At 30.4% G+C, this 5,788-nt stretch overlaps 1 long non-coding RNA gene across 1 annotated transcript in view; it reads right to left on the bottom strand.

Moving 5' to 3' along the window:
* Window positions 1-428: 428 nt before the first annotated feature.
* LOC111616786 overlaps window positions 429-5,788 on the bottom strand; it is an 8,135-nt gene continuing 2,775 nt past the window's right edge. Inside the window, exon 3 of the long non-coding RNA XR_002755317.1 lies at window positions 429-547. This is a non-coding gene — a long non-coding RNA (uncharacterized LOC111616786). The remainder of the gene's footprint in view (window positions 548-5,788) is intronic.

Genomic DNA, 5,788 nt, shown 5'->3' on the forward strand with positions numbered 1-5,788 from the left:
TAACTATCCATGTCATTTTGTTTAATTATTGTATCCTATTTCATAATTCTGTGGTGATTTTTAAGTAAACTCACCTTTTTTTTAATTTTTTTTTTAGTTTTTCAACATATATAGACAATGGAGGAAACAGGTGTAGGATAGATTTCTGTCAGTGTGTACACAATTTCATAATCTCCACAATGTATATGTTCAGATATGAAGTAAGTTAAATAGATTCAATTGACTAATTAAAATTTCTACTGTATAAGTTAAATAACAGTTGTTCTTAAATGCAATGGTATTGTTCATTCTATAAGTGCTGTGATAAAAAAAAATGACAGTTGAAGTGTTAAACAGCCAAACAATGAACTATATTTATTCTTTTTAAATTTCAACTGTATATATACATTTTAAATTAATGATAATTAAAGTAAAATTATAAAAAAATTACCTTTAATGTTCTGTGCAAAAATATAAAGTTCATTACTTTCATTATAAGTATATTTAAATGTAAAAGAACATCCATCATTATCTTTGAACACACACAGTTTCTCATTTTTATTTTCAACTGTAAAATAAATATATTTATATTATAAATAATTAGTAGTAAAGCAGAATATAAAATTATGTTATAAATACAGCAACTAAAATCATTTTATTGTTTCAATATTTAACTCTGAGCTTATAGAAACTGTAGTTCATAGACTTTCAATGCAAAATTTAAAGTTTTAATTTAAATGGAATAAAACTATATAAACTACTTTTCATTTAATATTTATGTTTTATGTATTTTCATTTAAAGAGATATGTAGTTCTAAACTATTGAAATTATGTTATCTTTTTGATTAGATTTTATTTATTTATTTTAATGGTTAAATTGTACTTTTGCATAAGTTTCATAAAGTTGACATACTGACAATAAGGAAAATTAAAATATTTAATAATGAATTTTTTCACATTTACATATTAAACAATAATTTGATTATTTATAAATATTAAATTTATATATTTTCCAGTTTTTTAAAAATAAATTATGTTTAGTTATATAAAATTCTGCCAGTTTATTTATCAAGAATTAAAAAATAATATTTATTGAGTACTTTTAGTTGTTTCAATCAAGCTTTGTCAGAATGATTAAAAAAGGAACAACAACATTGTTGTTTTTTGAAATACAAGGTGCGTTCCATAAGTAATGCGACTAATTTTTTCATGACACGATGATATGCCATAGCTAGTTCTAACCTGCTGTGCTAAGTGGTGTGGGGTGTTAGCTTCAAAACTCGCCCGGTCTCGTTTGCCTCCAAGCTGCCGGTGTGTGAGGACATTTGTTCCCATGAACCCTATTTTGAGTTAATGTAACATGGAGCAATGGATCATTTTGTGGAGCAATGTTACGCTATCAAATTTTGAGTTAAACTTGGGAAGTCCGCCATCGAAACTTTAGCATTAATTCAGCAGTCCTTTGGGAGTGATTGCTTCTCCAAATCACAAGTCTTTTGATGGCACAAGTCATTCAAGGATGGCCGAGAGGAGGTCACTGACAAACCTTGCAGTGGACATCCATCAACCTCCTGAATTGTCTTCTGTGACATCAGAGGCATTAACCACCACGAATTTGTACCTGTCAGGATCACTGTAAATGCAGCTTTCTACTTGGAAGTGTTCAAAAGACTGAAATCCTAGTCACATACTGTCGAAGTGACATCAAGGACACAAGGGAACTTCATCACAACAATGCGCCAAGCCACAGCACCTTCACTGTCAACGATTTCCTGGCCAGGACCCACACCCCATTTGTTCCACAGCCACCTTACAGTCCTGACCTGGCTCCCGCCAACTTTTCTCTGTTTCCTTGCATGAAAAGGAAACAATGGGACACGACTGAAAACATCAAGGCTTATGTTACATCAGCTCTAAAGGACATTCCGGAGGCGGCCTTCCAGAATGCCTTCAAGGCCCAGAAACACTGCCTTCACAAGTGTATCAATGCAGGAGGGTGCTATTTCGAAAATTTTTGACTAATTGTAAAAATATGTTCAATAAATGATTTTTTTATGAATTTGGTCACATTACTTATGGAATGCACCTTGTATATACAGTAGAACCTCGATTATCCGGACTAATTGGGGATGAAGGTAGTCCGGATAAGGAAAAATCCGGATAATCAAAATAAATACTTTAATTTGTCTTTTAATGATAATACAACACGTTTTCTTTTCGATGACATATCGGTAATATTAAAAATAAATACTGTATTTAAATCGTGATCAAATTTTCAAGAAACAAACGTTCGTATTGAATTTGGACTANTATTCTGTTTGATATAAACATTCAAAATATATGAGGCAAGTCAGATTTCAAGATTTCAGAACTAAAATAAATAGTATTTGCTAAAAATAAATGTAATCATGTGAAGAGCATAAAAATAGTCTAACTTGGAAGTTTTCCAGTATAAGAAGACACTATACATACCTTAAACACTTTTCCAACAACTAAGCTTAATTAAAACAAATGTTTTCAGCCAAATTGATAAGCTTTAATCTGATGAAGTCTTAACAATTAGGCTTAAAATGTTTATTTTGATTAAATTTAGTTGCTGGAAAAGTGTATAAGGTGTGTCTAGTATCTCCTTATACTGAAGAGCATCTTCAAGTAGAACTTTTATCATAATTATATAAAATCATATCTAGCGCAAAAGCAAATAAATAATAAAAATTAATTAATTATATTGGAGAAAAACTAAATTCAATAAAACTTAACTTTTAACAAACTGAAGAATGATCCTCAAATAAATCAGTAATTATGTTCAATTGAATGAAAATAGAATAATGTTTTGAAATATAATCAGCTGTCAAATTAGCATCTTTTAAAGTTTTGAAGAAGATATAATAGTATATTTAAATAAATCTAAAGAAAAAGCACAACCATCAGAAATCAAGCTATGCAAACCCAAGAGGGAGAATAAAGACTAACAAATCAAGATTTTGATAGGAGGAAATCAACAAAGTAAACACACTGATTCTGAAGAAAACAACAACCCACTAACAAACATCTGCTCCAGATGTTAACAGATCAAACAAACATACAAATTTCCAAGAAAGATTTGATCTCCAGTGATTAACTGTAAAATATTTTAATATTTATTTTTTCTGTATTATTAGAATTGTCAACTGGAGAAAATCTCTTCAGGGGACATGCTAGTAAAAAATGAGGGACTTTCACATGAAACAATTTATTTCTTAAACATACATTTACTTTGAGATTGTGCTTCAGAAAGCTTTTTATCTTTTAGCACTGTAGATCTGTGGCCGTCGGCCATAATATTGTATAAAATATATTAATTTTAGTTAGTTTTAAGTTTCTTTGTTCCTTTATTTCTTACTTTTCTAGAACTTTCCTTTCCAACCTTTTTCCCTTGGGTGGGATTAACAATCCCAAGAAATGGGAATGAAACAAAGGGTGAAGTGGGACCCTAAGGCGAAAAAGTAGAAACGAAAAGGAGTCGAGGTCGAGCTCTCGAGGAGAACTGACGAGAGAAGGTAGTGTTCCGGATCGCTTGTAAGACGATCGGAGACTACGAAGCTAAAAGAAGAGGTCTGGGCTCGAAGACGCAGAGTAAGGACGGAGAAGTGGTATAGCTTCAGATTGAGTGTGAAACAATTGGAAGCTACAAGGAGCCAGCGAACCGATAGGAAGAAACTCCTATAACAGAACTTTAGAGGAAGCCATCGAAAGAGTCGTACGAAACGATATAAAGGAAGGACGAGAGACAACGTTCCACGGAAAGGTCCACGTGGTGTCCCACCCAAGGTTTCGAACTCAAAAATCCCGGGTATTTCCATCTCCCTCTTATGCTTTATTATTTTTCTAATCTCTTCTTCCCTTTTTAGTCGTAGGTAGTGTAAGAATTAGTTATAAGTTTTTTGCCTCGCGTATAGTCGTAATTCTCAATTAATCCGCTGTTTGTTAGATCGAATTAACGCATGTACGTACAGAGATTATTGTATTGTTGGGATCTGAAGAAAAACGAACCTGTTCGAAGCGACAATAAATATCTTTGTGTTAAAGACATCCAACGTGTATTTATTTCGTGCTTTTCCGCTCGCGGGACATTGTACTTGTCTCAACGAAACACCACACTGTGATATTTTTCCAGCCCAGTGATTAATTTGGTGATCGAGAGATCGGGTTTCCCAATCTACGATGTGAGAGAGAAAATTCAACAACAAGAGGCCCTTCACAAGGATCCTGATACTAAAGTTTGGGTACCCCTTTTCTATCTCCTATTTCTGATCTATCCTTTATTCTCTGTCTTAGTTATATAAGAAATGATGTACATCTTAGATATAGATTAATTTTTACATTTATTTGTAAGACTCTATGGAACTAATGTCTAGATAATGAAAGGTTCTATAATTATTGTCACGTAGAATAAATCGGTCAAGTAAAGTGTGTATAGTGTAAATATTCGGGTGACAAATATCACTAATTGGAGTCGAGGCTATCTGGCATCCTATAAAATAACCTGTATCTCTAATTTGGGAAAGAAAATTAAAGTCTTTTCATTGTTCTTATATGTTTTTGGTTAATTCTAAAAAATAGAAACAACCTCATTACAACAAAATAAATGTTATTTTTACTTTAATATCATCTATAATTTGAATTATACAATTAATTTGAATATAGATCATATTCAAATTAATGGGAAATTGCAATCATTTATTAAAGCAACATATGCTATGTCCTATTTTTAGATATGATGCTTTTTAATTCTTTTTAGTTAGAAATTCTCATTTATTATTTCTGCTAAATATTATTTAAATAAATTGCAGAATAGCAATAATAATATTTGTCAAAAGACATAACATATTAGTACAATATAAAACTTGTTTAATTTTGACAAAGCATTTCTCAATAAAATAATTTTAGTCCCACCAATGAACATTATAACCCCACTGCCATAGTAGTGACAGCTTTTTGTGATTGTCCAAAGCATTTAGTACTCAACATGTTTAATGCATTCAAACTGCAGAAAATGCAGAAAAGCCAAAATATTCTGAAATCTGAACAAAACTGTGTATATGTTTAAAAAATTTGAAAAAAATAAGTGTGTGTAGATATTTTATGTTTTAGATTAATAATTACAAAGTTTTCATTTATTTACCTTTGACTTCATCCTGTGTTTGAATTCTGTATGAAGTGCAATTTAAACATTCTTCTTCTGTTAACACACCTGATTCAAAGACAGTGCATTCAACACAGTCTCTAATGATATTACAATGACCTTCACAAGTCTGAAATCAAAAATTAATATTTTAATGATAAAAAATACATAAATTTCAGAAAATTTTTAAGGAATGATCTTGATTATGAGATTGCATTCATTTTCATACATAATTTCTTTATTATTAGCATCAAACTTAGCATCATTTTAAGTAATATTGTTTTAAAAAATAACATCAAAAACAAATATGCTTTAGCTGCAATGCTATCTCGAAAAATTAAAAACACTATAGTTTCATGTAATTTTATCTTAAATGTTTATATTGATCAAATATTGTCAGTTTCTGTGAACTTAATTTTATAATGACTTTAGCATTTTCAAATAGACTTATACATTTACTACACTAGAAGGTAGCACATTTGATTAATTTAATTAATATAATCTGATTTAATAATGCATTATCCTTTACAATAATGTAATTTTTGAATGAAATTATATTGGGTATTCAAATGATAAGTTTGTATTTAACCATGCTAAAAGCCAGCAGTGGCATGTTACTGTCATGTTATGTGTTCTAACCTGATG

The sequence above is a fragment of the Centruroides sculpturatus genome, unplaced genomic scaffold (assembly GCF_000671375.1).
Source record: "Centruroides sculpturatus isolate CEXI.00-Female unplaced genomic scaffold, Cexi_2.0 scaffold3684, whole genome shotgun sequence".
Classification (NCBI taxonomy): Eukaryota; Metazoa; Arthropoda; class Arachnida; order Scorpiones; family Buthidae; genus Centruroides; species Centruroides sculpturatus.